The following is an 18,371-nucleotide window of genomic DNA, read 5'->3' as shown; positions in this document are numbered from 1 at the left end:
CACATGTTTCGCTAGTCGTCATTTTACTTCTTCCGCTGAAATAATGAGACTTGAATAAATTGTGTAGTTTGGACTTTTGTAGTACTTCGCTACTCTGAACATGGTTTGTAATAAATTTACTTTCCGCTGCAAACTCTGATGATGTCTCAAATGCTCTGTGTTGTAATCTCTGGGCTCACCTTCGTGTGAGTATTGTCTGTGCAATCCTGGAATAGCGTGGCTTTAATCGAGGCTTCACTCGAGGAACTACCGGTGCGTGCCGAGTTGGGTCGGAGTTGCTTAGCAATGAAGATCAGTGCACTTGGGCCCAGTCTATTGGGTGGTTCCGCCACAACTGCTCAAAACAAATCTGGAAGCAAGGTTAGATCCGTTGGAAAGAACACAAGATATGCTTTCCAGATTGTATTTAAATACTTGAATCGGATATGTAACACAAGATATGGGACTGTTTTCTTCCAGTGCTCAGATCTGGGAAGATGGATTCGTGGTGGCAGAAATGACAGCGAAAATATGAATGGATTTAGTGGATTTCGTGGTGACTAAAATGTGACCAGAACTCAAAACTCTAAGTATTGAACCACTAAGAACCAGCACACGACACCACGATGCAACCACAAACTCAACAAGCCAAGAACTAGGTAGAACAGCAAGGCTCAAACTAGTTTTGGGGTTTTTGATCTAACCTTTTTTTGGTATTTTTGGACTGTAGGTAAAGTAAAGAATGGGTAGATACTCTCACCGATAAACCTTGCTCTGATTACCACATGATATGGCAGGGGCTGATCCCGATCTTTCGATGAGAGGAGGGGTAACTTCGATTTGGGGGGTGGAATCGACGTTGGCTGTCCAACTACAACAATTACAGGATGGTGCACCTTAACAACAGGTACACCGATACCGACGTTGGCTATTCTTGCCGTGCCAAGAACACCCTTGACCTGCTAGCAATCAAGAACAAGCAAGAACATGATGAACAAGCAAATAAACTCACGGATCTGAACCAAATGAAACCTGAATCCCGAGTTGGGGTCTTGAATCAAGCAAATCGGGTGGTCTAGTCGATACGCGTTCACTAAGAAGTAGCAGTAGCTAAACTTGCATCTAAACAAAACCCACCTTCCTCCTGGCGGCTGGAGCCTCTATTTATAGATAGGAGACAGCCAAGAGGCGTGGGGAGGTGGAAACCCTAACATAATATGGATCCTTAGTGGGCCAAACAAGTTACAAGGCTGTCAGCCCAAGACTAGAGGTCTGAACGTCTTCTGGTCGATACAGAACGTCTCCGGTGGAATTTTGTAGTGGGGTTGGATCCTTTTGAAAGGAGACTTCAAGATCTTTCCAATGAGTACTCATATGCCTCAAACAACATCCGGAGTCGAGAAATATTGATAAATCAATTTGATGTTGCACGGCTGTACGAACTTGAAGTCTGAACTTGGTGTCTGATTTTGTGCTTCCTTGTTGTGCAATCTTGATGTCCAAACTGATTGGTTGACCCATTAGCTTCCTCTCTATCATTCCTAATAACAATAAAATCATCACAATGATTTAGTAGCATCCAATTCTGAGATGAAGGTTTATCGATAGCGAGGAACGAGTTTACCTGATAATTTAGCTCTCGTGCACGGGCTCTTGTCATTGGTCCTTGCTGCGTAGTAGGCGTGGTTGTATTGTTGGAAGGGATGTCCTCATCATCAGGCCATGGGCAAAGGCGAGCATTAGCGGACATCGGTTCTGCCATCTGAGAGCAGCAGCAGCGGCCACCAGACCGCACCCCTCAGTCCACCATGGAGCGGAGGCGGTAGACGCGGAGGAGGGCGGCGTGGTGCCTCGGGGAGCGGCGCAGCGAGACGCCCAAGGGAGCAGCGCAGCTCGGCACCCCTCCTGATGGCAATCACCGGTGGCGACCGGTGGCCACGTAGAGGACAGCGTGGCGCCCGTAGGAGAGGCGCGACACCCACCGAGAATGGCCAGGGGCGGCCTGATCCGGCGAGGGGGAGCCCGGATCCGGTGAGGGGGAGGCCGAATCCGGCCCTGACGAGCGGCGGCAGTGCGTCAGAACGCGGTGAAGTTTGGCGCGGGGGGAGAGAGTTCAAGGGATGGGGAAGAGCGAGGAAAGAGGGGAGGCAGCTAACTTTGCTGGCTTCGACTCAGCAGCGGGCCGCCGTCACCGCCCGGACGGTCGGCGGGAGGGGTGGGGGGAGGGTGGCAAGTTACATTGAAGATCTTGAACTGCTTGCATGAATTCTGAGAGCTATAAGTTTTTATATTTAAAATTATCTTTATTAGAGTTTGTATAGAAAAATATGATTTTCTAAGGTGAGGTTCCTTATCACGCCAATGCATGTGGTACCGGCGTGACCAAACGAGACGAAGACCGGAGAACCGGTCTGCCTCTTCTATTTGTCTCGCCACTCTCGCGACAGTTGACAACGATGACGTATCGTGCATCTAGCGAACAAGATATGGCTTGCGGCATGACAACGACATGGATGGATATGTGGGCCACACGAAGATGCACGCATGAACGGCAGCTAGCAGGATCTCCCGTCTATACCCCCACCCACATGAAATTGGCTGGGGCTCATCGTCCCCCGCCCGGCTTGGCTGCCGATCGAATAATTGGCCGCACATGCATATCTGACTTCATGCTGTTATTAATATATACTATACTAGTATTTTTTTTAATTCAGAACGAGGCGGTGATGCAGTATGGTGTAGCATGCACAAAACTCAACTCCCGGATCTGAGTTTAGGTCACTTTCAGTATATAGTTTTTTTTAGAGAAGAGGGTTTCCCGTTTTAATCCATAGGAGAAAAACGTAACCAGTGCAAGTTTAGGCATATTCGAGGCGTGCCCGCCAAAGCCAAAAAAAACAAAGGCACTCAGGCCACTGAACCAGTAACTAAGGCAGGTACATGATGGTCAAGCAACTGAAGATCAGGCATGTGAAGAGCGCCAGTACTTGATGAAGTTCGAGTTTCCAGCGGTGGCTCCCAGCTCATTGTAGGTGGAGCAGTACTTGACCACCGCGACTCCCGCATGATCCTTAAAGGTTCTCTGGTTTTTGCCTCCAGTTGTGCGACGACTCCCTCCAGCTGCCAAACGTTTTCTTCCTTGTATAGTCCCTGTCATCTTCTCAGCGCAGCCATTGTTTTGCGCATCAGCCTCCTCACATCTGACCACTTCTCCCCCTGAAAACAAAAAGCATTCCTTAGTTTCCAGATACACCATAGAAGCAGGGCCGGCTCAAGGGGAGGGCAACCAGGGCGACGGTCCGGGGCCCACGGAGGAGGGGGCCCAACATTTAGTATGTCGTAGGTAGTATTATTTAGTCCAACTTAGAGTATACGAACAAGCAGCAAGACATGTAGCTAGGCACGTAGATCTTCTAGCAAATATTAAGAGTCACACGTGTGACTGGCAGTCAAACTATCAAACATAATGGAACATTTTTTTATGCTGAAACAATTTGTTGTTCCAGCAATACAAAAATCATTCCATGTTAAAAAATATTTCAATTTTCTTATATTTGCCATGAATTGATATATTAGACCAACCTAACTTCTTAATTTCGGCCCATCCTGCCTAACATCCACTCGGGGTCCAAGTAGCGCACGGTCTTCCGAACTTCCACCCTTCTGCACCGCGATCGCAACTCGAAGTTCACCATTTCATTTTCATTTGCTTTTGCCCGGGGCGGACACCAGATGTTCTCGTTCTCCACCAGACACTAACATCGGAGATCGGAGCCCGACACATTCACACACAGGCTGGCTGATGTTGCGGCACCGCGACCTGCGCGAGCATTTGCTGCCTTGGCGCTAGCACTAGCGCTCTAGCAGGTTGTAGGTATTTCTAGTTTCATATTCTGCTATTTTAGTTTCTAATATTGATATTATTATTTATTAATATCTATTTTATTTTTAATTACTATTATAAATAAAAAATAGTTGGGCTAAAGGGCCCATAGTATCGGGCTCGCCCTGGGTCCCTGAAAACTATGAGCCGGCCCTGCATAGAATAGCAGAAGTGCAAATATTTAACACAGCATGTTTCTTCCTACATAACCACCACTTGGCTACATTTTCAAGGGTTAATTGGAAGCATACCATTGCAACTTTTAAGAGTTGGATAAACGTTACTACAACTTCTAATATTGGAGATATACTACTCTCATACGTCTTTCAACACTTTGCGCCCACCCACAGGGTATGCGTATCCATCAGGCTTTTCCGTATGGACCGTATTGCCTTTTTGTAGATCGGTACGTCGCTCATCCCATCATCAACACTCGATTGCCTACACCGCTATGCGTCGCGCCGACTGCCCTAGGGTGCCGCCGCCGGTCAACTGAAATGCAGGGGCGCCGCCGCCCCAGGCCCCTGCTGCGGGCGCAGGCCCTTGCCACGGTAGCCTGACTGCGTGTTTGGGCCGTTCCTTGGCGAGCGAATCTCGGGCCATGTCGGAGTCCTGGAACTGAAGTAGTCGTTTGTGCAAGGGCCTGCGCCCGTGCAGTCAGGCTGCCGCGGCAGGGGCCTGCGCCCATGGCAGGGGTCTGGGGCGGCGGCGCCTCTGCAGTTCAGTCGACCGGCGGCGGCACCCTAGGGCAATCAGCGCGACATACAGCGGTGCAGACGATCGAGTGTCGATGATGAGATGAGCGACATACCGATCTATAGAAGGGCAATACGGTCCATACAAAAAAGCCAGAGGGATACGTACCTGCGGGTGGACCCAAAGTGTTGAAAGACGTATGAGAGTAGCATATCTCTAATATTAGAAGTTGTAGTAGCGTTTCTCCAACTCTTAGAAGTTGCAATGGTATGCTTCCAATTAACCCCATTTTCAAACCCTCCAGTTAACTGGATACTAAAGATAGAAGAACACCAGTCCCACATAGAATTGGCTACACAACAATCAAGGAACAAATGGAAGATACTCTCAGGTTCGGTGCAACAGACACAGGTTTATTTTATCACCCACTTCCCTCCTCTTCACCAGGTTATCCCTAGTGAGAAGCTTATTGTTGCTTAGCAGCCACAAAAAAACTTGCACTCTAGGGGGAATGCACAAATCCCAGATAGCTGGGGGCACATCGGTTTAACACCTCTAAAACTTAGTAACTATACTGGTTGGATGTCAAGGAGATGAAACTACTTTCACATCCTATGAAACTCTCCATCCTCTCTTACAATGATCTTGTTAAATCAGTAAAATTGCCGATGTGATATGTTATCTAATACATATGAAACTTCTATTGAGGACCTTACCACTGCTGGAAAAACCGTCATTAGTACCGGGCCGGAACCCCCGGTTTGTACCGAGCACCGGCCCGGTACCGCCTGGCCGGTACTAAGTGGGCCGCCACTTAGTACCGGTCAGGCGGCCTGGTACTAAAGGTGCACTTTAGTACCGGTCAGTAACACCGACCGGTACTAAAGTGCCTGCCACGCAGGCGCCGCAGGTGGAGCACTTTAGTACCGGTCGGTGTTACCGACCGGTACTAAATGTCTTTTTTTTAATTTTCTGCTTTTCCATTGTTTGGGTTTCAACTAATTCATATTCATATACGTTTGCATGTTCGTATTCGTTACATCTGCGTATTCACATTCTAGCACGTCTGCGTATTCGTATATATTCGTATCTAGCATACAATTGAATACATTTATTATAATTACATAAAATTTAAATATTATATGTACTTCTAATATAAATATATTAATAATAAACTCAGGATTCATAATATATTTACAAATCGTCGTGCACATAGGTTATGTTCGACAAATTTCTACAAGATACTAAGGGTCCTTAGGCACCTCATCATCGCTGATGTCCTTATTCGGATCCGCTCGACCCACACTTATCCTAGGATTCGCATAAAATTCTCCAGTTGGATTTATGACCTCATCTAGGATGAATCCACAGATTGATTCTTGAATTGCTTTGATTCTTTCCGGATGGATGAGGGCATCCGCCATGCAAGTAATCTGTCAAGTGCAAACACCAATACTTTGAATTAGTACCTAGACGGAACTAAATGCAAGTAATTGTTAGAAATATTGTTGTATGTACTATATGTTCATGTTGTGACATCGAGCTGCGGCAGGCAAAATCCATGATGTACTCACATACATAGAAGCCACATAAGTTGTTTTCCTGGCGCCTGTCTCATAATCTATATATACACATATATATATATATATATATATGGGTTATGAAATATTTATGTTGATTAAAGAAATGACAGTAGATGTGCGATATGTATTCGTACCGGCCAGTTAGTGGTGAATTCTAGTGGGGCTAGAGGTGACGATATTCCTATATGTTTTTGGAGGAAGCGAGCCCATACTTTTTGGATGATGTTTATGAAGTCTTGATAATAATATGTTGGCTTCCTCATGGAGTCGTACACCCGAACTCGGCATCTATCAATCTTGATAATAAGAAGGATTCAGTAAAACCTGTTTCATGCACACATATGTATAAGAAATGTTGGATATATATACACATATATATAGTGAAGTCAAGAAAAAAGATAAAGAACTCACTCGAAGTTGTATGGAAACAGAATGTATTGACAAGTATTCTGCTTATGCAAGGCCCTAAGTATGTTGTTCTCGGTCTGATTAGGCCATTTCCTGACACTCTCCTCATGTATATTACATAGGTCTATGAAGCCGTCGTGATATATCCCTTTTCTCTGGCATTCTTGAACCTTCATCCTACATGATTAAAAATGAAGGAAGAGGATGAGAAAACACATAATTAGTAGAGCTATGGTACTATATACAAATGGTAGGACGAAGTACACTTACATACAAAATACACTGAGGAGAGACTTGTCTAGGGTGTCTTGATGGTACAGATCATAAAGATTTTCAAAATAAATCCATATGTCATCCAACCCCCGATGGAAATGCCTATCTTGTATTCGGGCACGAAAACATACATCCTTCGATGCACTTGCTTTCATGTACCATGCATGCAACTCACGCATCCTAGTTGGTAGCTTCGGAATCAACTCTTCCTACATAAGAGGTTCCCCAACACGAAAGGTTTTTTGTTTGCCCCTGGGTGAACCTTGATTGGAGCCTCTTCGAGCAGCTGAGCTTTTGTGAGGCTGCTTTCCAGCACAAACTAAGCAGTAGCTGCATCCTAGTCGGAGAGGACTTTGAGCGGGGGTATCGATTGCTTGGACTATTGTCTGAGCTGGGGAACTTGGTTGCGCCGACGGTTACTTGGCTTCTCCCAGGGGTGCCCTGTACTTCGGTTGGAGTAAAGATCTGAAGTATTTCTTATCTGCCTCTGACCATTGATGCGCTGATGGAGGCTTTTTTGGCACGAAATGAGCTCTGATGTGCTCGCGCACAAATTCATCCAATTCCTCCTGAGTCATATGGTATGTAACTTCTGTGGTGGAGGCTTTTCTTTCTTCTTCTTGGGGGTGTTCCTCTTCTTAGGAGGCGGCGTGACCCTTGTGCTCTTCCTTGCTTGCGGAGGCGGTGGTGGTGGGACCAAATGCTTCGCGCTATCCTTCTTCGCCTTCGGAGGCGATGACAGTGGGACCCAAGGCCCTGAGCTGGCACTTGAGTCCCTTGCGGGCTCGGGAGCCGAACTGGGACTCTTTTCTGCAGCCGGTGCTGTTCTGGGAGCCGGACTGGGACTCCTTTGTGGTGCCGATGGTGATCTCGGAGCTGGACTGGGACTCTTATGTGCTGCCGGTGGTGATCTTGGAGTTGGACTCTAACTGGGACCTCTTTGGGCTGCTGGTGTATCGGCAAATTGTATCCCAGAGGCCAACAGATCCATGTGTACACGGCGTGTCCGAGTTCCTCTTCTAGGGATCTCAAGGTCGAGGTTTTCCCATCCTAGCTCGACTCGATCGACCATGACCCTAGCATATCCTTTCGGAATCGGCATGCCATGAATTGTCCCACCTTGGACAAGCACTTCAGCAATGTCGTGCGCGACCGGTTTGATCTTTTTCCTCTGCTAATACAGAAGCTCACAGGGTGTCCTCACGCTGATGTCATCCACCGGGTAATGTTCTGACTCGTCCGCAACCACTGTGGGTTGACCTCCGACTGGGTGCTCCATGGAAGCGATGCTGCTACGGCGATGCGAGCTAGGGCTGCTCTCCAAATTTACGGCTGATCTGGCTTCTTGTTGGTGTGCCTAGCTGCTACCTGCCATTACCCCTTCAATCGAAGCTATCCTCTGTTCTAGGGCACGCATCTTATCTTCTTGTTCAGCCTTTTCCTGGATCGGCATCGATAGGTCTCAATGTCAGCACTGAAGCCATGCTTCCATGGAACTACACCCATACCTCGCACCTGTCCTGTGTGTTCCGGTGTCCCGAGAGCATATGTCAGCTCATCTTTCTCTCTATCCAGCTTGAAACTGCTTTCAGACATGGCCTTTAGTGCCTCATCCAGCCTGTTGGCCGCTTCTCTTATGGCGTCGTTAGTAATAAGCGAGCCATCTTCCGAATTTAGGGAGCCTCCATGAGCATAGAAGAAATGCTTTGCTCGCTGCGGCCAGTCGAAAGTCGCCGGTACGATTCCCCTTGCAGTGAGGTTATCTTCCATTTTCTGCCATTTGGGGATCGCCGTCGAATAACCTCCTTGCCCAAGATGATGAAAGTGTATCTTCTTGCTCGCGTTCTCTTTGGCTTGTGCTGTCCTTTTCTCGCTGGTCTCGGACAGTTTGTACTGCGCAAATGCATCCCAAAAAGGATGTTGCTTCATGAAGTGCTTCTCGAAGTCTGGCACGCGGCCCTTCTTTATGTAGTTTTTGTTCAAGTTCTTCTTGAATGTCTGGAAAGAAATAGCCATCTTCTTCATGACCCAATCCTTAAAGATTTCTTCTTTGTCCTCTGGAAAACTGAAGTGTTGTTTGACATCTTCCCATAGCATTTGCTTCTCTGTTTCAGGGACGATGTCAATATCATTATCTATGCTTTTGGTTTTCTTCCAAAGCTTGAAGCTAATGGGGATGTTCTCCCTGACATAACATCTGCATTGATTCACCACAGTCGTCTTAACCCCCTTGGGAGACTTGGGTTCCCCATCCGGGTGCAACGAGGTGATCGTGGTACGGCCCTCCATCTTTTTTTTCGAGCCTCATTTACGTTTCGAGCTCTTCGATCCGGAAGCCTAAAATTATATATATGTATATATGTTACTACATGTTTGACATTCATAAGTCTCTCATATCCTATGATCGAATTCCATATACCTCGGGGATGTCATCTTCCACATGCATTTCTTCCATAGTGTCGACATCGCCATCACTGGTATCATTGAGATACTGGCTGCCATCATCCTCGTTTTGATCCTCTTGAAAACACCCTGCGGCCTGGGTGCCTTCTTGGATCATTTATTGGAGGGCGAACTCTTCTTCGAAATCACGTTGAAAGGGATCCATCTCGATCCCTATGCAAATATATAATAATACACGGAGTTACGTGTGAAACACGAAATTATATAAGATGCGGAGTTCTTGTATGGAATTATGTGTCGTGATAATATTAATACATAAAAAATACATATGGAATACAAATGGAATTATGTGTCATGATAATATGAATACATCAGATAATATGAAATTTTCAACAATTGTCGGTGTTTTGACCCGGCGGTCCGGCACCAACTAGTAAAATGTTGCGTGATCCCTCACCCTGGATGGTTGATGCAAGAGGTAACACAGGAACGCACGGGTTTATCCTGGTTCCGGCCGCGGGGCCGTACGTCCAGCAAGGGTGTGCGAAGGCACTGTATTATCTTGCACAGGGGGTGCCTGTAGTAGGGGATACAAGCTAGGCGAGAGAGGAGGGAAGCTCACAAGTCTCTGCTAGAGGAGGTGATTGAGGCAAGTGCCAATATCGGGGCTCAAGAGAGCGGGTGTGTGTGTTCTGCGAGTTACATGTGTGTGAATGATGATATCGTGCAGAAGATGGTGCCCGCCTCCCCCTTTTAGACACAAGGAGGGGCAGAGTACATGTATGTGGAGATCTAAAGTCGTCGTCTTTTCCCCGAATCGGGGGCGCGCAATGGGTGACTATTGTAGAAAGTACACTGTGGGACACTGAAGAGCATGGCACCGGGCGTGGCGGTTGTCCTGGGCGGCGTCCTGGCAGCTCCAGCGGGCGGCATGGTGGCTCCTGTAGAGGGTACCGTCCCCTGCGCTTGACGTGGCGGCATTCCGAGGGTCCTGTAGGCGGAGGTCTTGATCTGGTCAAGGCTCGGGCCGCGCCAGAGGGTCTTGCCCATGCCATTCGAGGGGCCTGCAGTAGAGGAGGTACACGGAGTAGGCAGTACAGTTGAGGGAGCAGCGCGGAGCACATCTGCACAGTGCGTCGCAGGTTCCCACATTGTTGCTACAGCGCCGGGGATGGTGGAGCAGTGACCGGAGTTGGCGGACGGGACTCCGGGCACTGTTGCTGTGCAGAGTGGCGGCCTGACGCCGTCTGACCCGGGTGCTGCAACGGAGTTGTTGGCATTTAATGCCTACATACGGCGGGCAGGTGAGCGGATGGGCCGTTTGTCCTTTCCGTCGAGGGGTGGCCTCGAGCAAGACGGAGTTGATCTGCTTTCCCGAGGGTTGGCTCATTGCCCTCGAGCGAGGTGAGAGTTGGCGTGCTTCCCCAAGGGTAGGTTCGCTACCCTCGAGTGAAGCGGAGGTGCGGGGAGCTGTCGAGGGCCTCGGCAGGGAGACCTCGAGCGAGGCGGAGATTGCTACGCAGGTTCGAGGGGGTGTGGATGGGCCGCACTGTGTACTTGGGCCGTGGATTAGGCTTCTTTGAGTCCTTTCCTTTCCTTTGGATTGGAAGGAGACTGTTGGCCTTCGTGGGCCCGCTTGCCTAATATGTGTTTTGTGTTTTAAGGGCAATTGGGTCCCCTAATTATGGTACCTGACAGTAGCCCCCGAGCCTTTGTAGGGCTGAGCATCAGCCCTGCAGAGGCTTGATCCCTCGAGGGCGTGACTCGGGTGCTGACCGTGGGGATCTTAGTTTGCCCGGGGTGTGATAGTGCCCCGGCGAGTGTTGTGGGAGGAGATTAGTCGAAGATTGAGGTTCGTTGTTGGAGAAGAGGTGGGGAGGTCACTCCGAGTTGTCTATGCAGATCATAGTCGCTTCGAGCACTATGGCGTTGCTGCTGGGGGCGTCGCCATCGTGCTGATGGGAGAGTCCGAGCTAGTCTGCGAGGGATTTCAATCCTCGAATGTGTGAAGTTTCCTCCGTGGGGGCGCGTCAGCACACCCGCGGGTGTAGCCCCCGAGGCCTTGGAGGAGTGCTTGCACTCGTCCAAGGGCTATAAACGTCGCTCTGTGCGATTGATTGGTTGGGGCGACTGCGCAGCTTCCTTTTCAGCCGGCCTCGGCATTTTTCGTGCTGATACAACGGCCCGTGATTCTGTTGAGCAATCCAGCAGGCGCGTGTAAGCGCGGGAGGTTCGTTAAACTCGTGGGATTTCACAATTGCCGGTAGCCGATTCATTCGAGGGTGCAGCCTGAGCCACGGTGCGCGAGGAGCCCCCGAGCCCTGGCCTGCGTGAAGGCGTTCAGGGGACCCTCGACTTTTTGTTAAGACCCTCATCGCCCTTCCGCAGGGAGGAGGGGTGAAGCGCGCCATGCTACCCATGGCCGGGATGTGAGCCATGGTTGCTTCGGTGAGCTATTAGCGGGTGGTTCAAGTGGACGTCCGTGCCCCGTTCGATAAGGGCCGGCTTGCGGTCTGGGGACACGTAGCATAAATCACTCGCAAAGGTTCGCTAGGTGGGGCCCGGACCCGTTCGATAGGGTCCGAGGGCTCGGTGCTCTCCCTCGATGGGATCCCCCTGCTAGGCACCCTCGACCGGCCTTGAACACTGCGTGGGACATCTCGAACTCCGCGTTTGAGGGTAACTTGTATGGCACGCCCATGCAGTCCCTGACTCTGGCAATCTAGGGCACCTGTCGAACCCTCGACGGGCCAGGCTTCGAACCCATAATTAGTAAGGCCTCGGAATCGAGTTCCTTCGATGGTAAGGAATCCCCGGAGGGAATATTCCATAACAGTTCGCTAAACGGTGCGGAGTTGCCGGTCGCGCGCGGGTCTCTCGCCAATCGTGGGTGACGTGGCCCAGTACGCGCGGTGCGGTGCGGTTGCGCCTTTTCAGGCAGTTGCCTCGGGTAGGCGGAGAGGCGTGGGCGGTGGTTGGCGGATGGGACGGCGCTACAGTCCCGCCATGCCCCGTCAGTTACCGCGCCATAATTATTGCTGAGCGCGCGGGTGGGAGCCTCCGCGGCCGTGGGGCTCGGTTGTCGGCGGCAGCGAAAACCTACCACATTCAATGCGGTAGATTTGGGGCTGCGGCGGCGAATCCGCCCGTCGTGGTGGATAAAAGCGAGGAAGGGGGAATCGATTGGGCTTACCTGGCCATTTTTCTCTCGCCTCCCCTGCCTTCTCCACCTCCCCTGCATCCAGAGCCCAGAGCCAAGAGTGTGAGGAGGAAGAAGATGAGGAGAGAGTGAACCTTAGCCATTGTTTGAGCTTGCTTCCCGTGCTCCCCACCGATTCGAAGCGATGGCGTAGATCGAGGAGCCGCTACCGTGGGGGAGGTCCTCCCCCACCGAGGCGGTCTTGGAGGGGCTGGTCGCTGTTGGCGCCTACCAACGTCACCTAGCAATGACGCCCGCAGAGAAGGCGCCTACCAACGTCACCTACCAACGGCAGTATTTCATGAACCACGAATAGATTCGCAAGCGCACGGAATACCGCTATAGCATTTTACCCGGGAGTATACCGGGGTGTCATTTATATTTCCGCAGGGAAGGCGATGAGTGAGAGAATATACAGATCAGTTGGTGAGCTCTATCTAGATTGGATATTCTCATGCATAAACAGGGGTAAGATAATAACATGATAGGAGGTAGTGTGACACAAACACAAACTACTCTCTTGGATAAAAGAATAAAGGTTACTTTAGGCCGGGAGCAAGGTAAAAGTCAGAGCTCGAGTCAGCTGTGCTAGGCTAGCTATATCTACACTTTCTCATTAGTTAGATCATCAGAGATTAAACTACACAACATGGAGATCGCTATCGAAGTAACGGGAGGAGCCCGTACACCCCGGCGACTTTATGTACCTCCTACCCCCCATACCGAACGTGGAGGATTACTAAAAGGCACGGACAGGGCTGTCACTACCTGCCGGCTACCTCTACAAACTGTGGGTATAGTTGACATCCAACAACTCTTAGCTAATCTAGACGCCATGTCTACACTAGTAAGGGATACTCTAGTGTCCCGCATGGAGCCCCCACCCTCCGGATGGACAGACATCACACTAGAGCAATCATATGAATACTGGAGCAGTTGATAGAGTTCTAAGAACAAAAGACTAACCATCTCCAGCACTAGGCGATCATGCAATGCAAGCATTGAATAATAACACAACCATGACAAGAAGCATATACTCGATAACTCAGAATATACTTCAAGCAGATATCGGTAAACATAGTCTAATTCTATTACAAACGACCGAATATTACAAGATAGAGCTAGAGATGAACCCATACCAGACTCTCGAGCAACTCCGGCGACTCGATGACTCCTAGACTTCTCCTAAACTCCACTATGCCTAAAGACTATGCAAGGAATGCAAGAGAGGAAGTGAGAGGTGTGGTGTGTGTGTGTGTTCTATTATCTACCCCCCTTCTATTTATAGCAGGGAGCCACCAGCAGCAGCACCCCAAACTGATGTTGTGAGCCAACAGGGAAGCGCCACGTGCCTTGGTTGAGGTAGTGGGGCCCATAGGCCTGGCCGGCCGACCAGGTAGGTCGGTCGGCCTGCTTGGGCCGCCAACTGCCCCCCACTTCCTGGAGTGGGCTTGTCTTGGTCTCCCCTTGTCCTAAAGTTGAGGCACGGCCTGCCCCAGCTGGGTTTGCTTCAGTTCTTGGGCTTCACTTGGTCCATTTGAGCCTGAATCGGTACTCTGATATTTTCTGTGATTTTGTGTCGAGACAAAGTGTGCTTGTAACCTGCATATTAGCTTGAAAACACAACTTGCATATTCTAAATGGTAAAGTGTGATTTAGGAACTTTATTGGATAAGGATGTGTGTAAAAAAAATGCAAACTCTCGTGATTTTCTGATCAAGTTGACGCCTGGAAATGGTCGTTAGTGAGTATCAACAAGATCCCCCAAGCTGTCCTTTGCTCGTCCGGAGCAAAGTAGGACAAATCAGGTTGTTGATCAGAAAATCACTTTGACTTGTACCTTACCTGTCATGTCATAGTCTGAAGCAAAGAGATTCATCTATAAGCTTAAATAAGTTGGTTAGCATACCTTTGCTCAATTACCTTACTCCCTCATGGGGCTTTTTAGCTGTCTCCTTGTCTTGGGCTATTGAGAGTTAGAATGGTGCATAAAGCAGTACTTACTTGTTCATAGATCCTCAATCCATCTGGAGACACTTTTTTTTTGAAAGATTTTTGAAAACATGGCAATGCCCCAGGATAACTCTCTCGAGGCACTCATCTTGTATTTCCTTACCAGGGCAGTGTTTGCCTTTGATCTTCCCTACTACTACAAGCCTTTGTGGAGCTCAAGGTAGGATAAGAACAGAGCACACTTGTATTCTATTTATTGTAAAGTCAAAGAAAGGATCCATGGAGAAACAAGTCATGCAATCTCGATCAAAAGGTGCAAGTGTATGAATGGATGGATAGATGGATGAATATGGCTTACTCCTTGAGGTAATGGCTTTTCTCTCTCGAATCATCCCTGTCTCTCTCTCTCTTTTTCTTTTTCTTTTTGAGACATGGTTACCCCCTTTTTCTCTCCTTTTTTTTTGGGTCATGCTTCTTTGGCATGCCATCTTTTCTCTTCTCTTTAGGGCAACCATAATCTTATGATCGAGAAAGCATGAAGAGCATCTTACTAGGGTCACCCAATTTGACAAAACTCAACAGAATATCAAGTAGCATATGTATAAGGGTTTTTCATGGAATATGACATATGACTCTGTTAGGACATTGCATATCGCTGGGAAACTTGCCTTTTAATATTTTTTTAATTTTCTTTTTTTTGAAAACAACTCCAGACTTCAAGCATCACTAGAACAAGCTTGCATAACCTTGTTTACCATATCTAAACTCACAACAACTTAGACTCGGATCAAGCATACGCAACCCACGGAACTTTCCGGTTTATTGGCAACATATTTGTATAACCAACGAATATAAACTCAAGAGAACTCTTATTTTCAAACTAGGCACAACGGACATGATAGAGCAAAGCAAAACTCATCCTTTCAACTTATCAAAAGGGAGTTAAAACATTCTTACCGCGCATCATGGAAAAGGGAAATAAAGCAGTAAATTTTTATTTTGTTTTTGGAAGTTTTTATCAATTTTTTATTGAAAGCAAATAAAGGGATACAGTTGACTTAGGGGAGGGAACCTCCCCCAAGCTAGCTCTTAGTTTAGGGTCAAAAAGTAGGACCTTTCTCCATACCTGATCAGGTTGAGGTCGTTTCGTCCGTACCTGGAGAAGTAGTAGCGGTCGATGACGTCTTGTTATTCTTGCGTCACACCTTCTTGGTCTTCTTTGGTGGCGTAGGTGGCGCAGGAATAGGATCCTCGGATGTTGGATAGACGATTTCCAGATCTTCCTATACTGTATTGGTGATGAAATCAGGGATCTTCTGATCATCTTCCATTGGCTTGGTTGGTGGACTATGAATTTCCCAATCCTCCCAAGCTGGCTTGGAAGAGGGATGATAGTCTTGATCATCCCAACCGGACTCTGTCCATAGCCCTTGTTTCTCACTATCCTCATGAATTAGTAATACCTCCCTTTTGTTTTGGAACTTGAATTTCATGGTCTTCCCCATGATACGGAGGCTGATTCTTCCTCTTCCCACATCAATTCTGGCATTTGTATCCTTGAGGAACGGTCGCCCAAGTATGAGCGGAATTCCAAGATCTCCTTCCATATCAAGGACTACGAAGTCCACCAATATGTAGGTATTCTTGACTTTTACCATTAACCTTTCCACAACTCCGTCTGGATATCTTATCGTGGAATCTGCCAGCTGAACACACATAGTGGTAGGGGAAATTGATGGATAGCCTAGCTTCTCGAAAGTCACCTTGGGCATGATGTTAACACTGGCTCCAAGGTCACAAAGGGCGTGATCAAATTCATAATCAAAGATTGAGCAGCTGATCACTGGAGTTCCGGGATCTTCTCTTATTGTGGCTGCCAACTCGCCCCACGCACCTTTTCTTGGGCGTGTGAGCTTCTCTACATAGCTGAGGGATGTCCTGCTAAGGGGCTCTTTCCACATAACATTGATGACAGTCACACTTTCTAGAGTTGATTCGGGTTGCCCCGGAATCTTCCCTAGTTCAGCAGCAGGTGTAGCAGCAGCTAGTTGAGCCAATTGAGTTTCTAGCGCCTTATTGAAACTCATTTGGTTCTTCATAGCAGTGGAGAATCCGTCCATCTTGGCATGGATGGTCTCCATAGATTTGTTTGTAGCGGCCAACTTCTTCTGAAGGGACTCATTGATCTTCGCTTGGCCGTAGATAAGATCTCTCAAGGTAGGCTGGTTAGGACCGAAAGAATTCGAATTCCCATTACCTCCTTGGTAATATGGGCGTGGTTGATTCCACCCTTGACCTCCTTGTGGACGAAACCCATTGCTGCCATTGAGGAATAGAGCTTTTTCTTGGGTTTCTGGGCAATTGTCGCCCGAATGTCCAACATTCCCGCAGACCTCGCATGTCATGCGAGTTTCCAAGGTTTGAAGTGTTTGCATCTGAGCCATATCTTGGGAATAATCCTCAAATTTCTTGAGGAGGAGATCAATCTTCATAGCAAGCATGTCGGCCTCCTTGACAGAGTGAATACCTCACTGGCGTGGTTGGAGGCGATCATCGCTCCAACCTTGGTTGGAAACCATCTTCTCGATCAATGATGTAGCTCTTTCAATGGTCAGCGAGAAGAAAGCTCCACCCGCAGTGGCATCCACATGATCACGGGATGACTGTGTCAACCCATTGTAGAAGTTCTGTAGAATGAGACAATTATCCATTCCATGATGCGGACACGCCAGAATATACTCCTGAAGCCTCTCCCATGCTTCCGGAATTGACTCATTTGATGCCTGCTGGAAGTTCGAAATCTGACCACGAAGTGCATTGGTTTTGCCCGTCAGGAAGAACTTCGAGAGGAATGCCTTGGCACATTTGTCCCAAGTATCCATAGCAGCCTTGTTAGCATAAAACAATTGCTTCGCTCTCCCCAAGAGAGGAAACAGAAACAGACGGAGCTGGATTGCATCTTGCGATACACCCTTGATAACAAAAGTACTGCAGAGCTCCAGGAACTGCTGGAGATGAGCGCTGGAATCCTCATTGGCCCTGCCATAAAATGGGCTGGCCTGCACCATCATAATGAAACCCGTCTTGATCTCGAAATTTTCTCCTTCGGTGTTAACCTCGGGTCCGGTCGGGACCTAGCTAGCAGACAGAGCAGAGTAATCACGGAGTGTCTTCTGGGTCATTGCTCTAGGATCTGACAACGATGCGATGACTGGATCAACTGCCGAGAGTGATCTCCGAGGTGATACGAGAGGAGATCGCGTCCTCCTCAAAAGTGACTCTGGATCGGAATGAAAGTTTTGCGGCAAATCGAAACCAGTCATACACTACTCTATTTTCATATCAACGAAGACAAGAAAACAAAGCCAAGTTAACCTGTTTAGCAAGCGAATACCAATTTCGATTTTATTCACAACTCTGTCTATATATTTCACTCTATGCCTTCCCTGGCAATGGCGCCAAAAATGCTTGTTGGCGCCTACCAACGTCACCTAGCGATGACGCCCGCAGACGCCAATTTGGGACGGCAGTATTTCATGAACCACGAATAGATCCGCAAGTGCACGGAATACCGCTGTAGCATTTTACCCGGGAGTATACCAGGGTGTCATTTATATTTCCGCAGGGAAGGCGATGAGTGAGAGAATATATAGATCAGTTGGTGAGCTCTATCTAGATTGGATATTCTCAAGCATAAACAGGGGTAAGATAATAACATGGTAGGAGGTAGTGTGACACACACAAAAACTACTCTCTTGGATAAAAGAATAAAGGTTAATTTAGGCCGGGAGCAAGGTAAAAGTCAGAGCTCGAGTCAGCTGTGCTAGGCTAGCTATATCTACACTTTCTCATTAGTTAGCTCATCAGAGATTAAACTACACAACAGGGAGATCGCTATCGAAGTAACGGGAGGAGCCCGTACACCCCGGCGACTTTATGTACCTCCTACCCCCATATCGAACATGGAGGATTACTAAAAGCCACAGACAGGGCT

General features: G+C 48.3%; 1 non-coding gene across 1 annotated transcript; it reads left to right on the top strand.

The window, feature by feature from the left end:
- Nucleotides 1-17,086: 17,086 nt before the first annotated feature.
- Nucleotides 17,087-17,193, top strand: LOC120671658. The gene has a single exon (XR_005673757.1). It is a non-coding gene; the product is annotated as a small nucleolar RNA R71 (small nucleolar RNA).
- Nucleotides 17,194-18,371: the final 1,178 nt, after the last annotated feature.

Source organism: Panicum virgatum, chromosome 4N (assembly GCF_016808335.1).
Source record: "Panicum virgatum strain AP13 chromosome 4N, P.virgatum_v5, whole genome shotgun sequence".
Lineage (NCBI taxonomy): Eukaryota > Viridiplantae > Streptophyta > Magnoliopsida > Poales > Poaceae > Panicum > Panicum virgatum.
The sequence above is the reverse complement of the archived record's forward strand: the minus strand, read 5'-3'. Positions and strand labels throughout refer to the sequence as shown.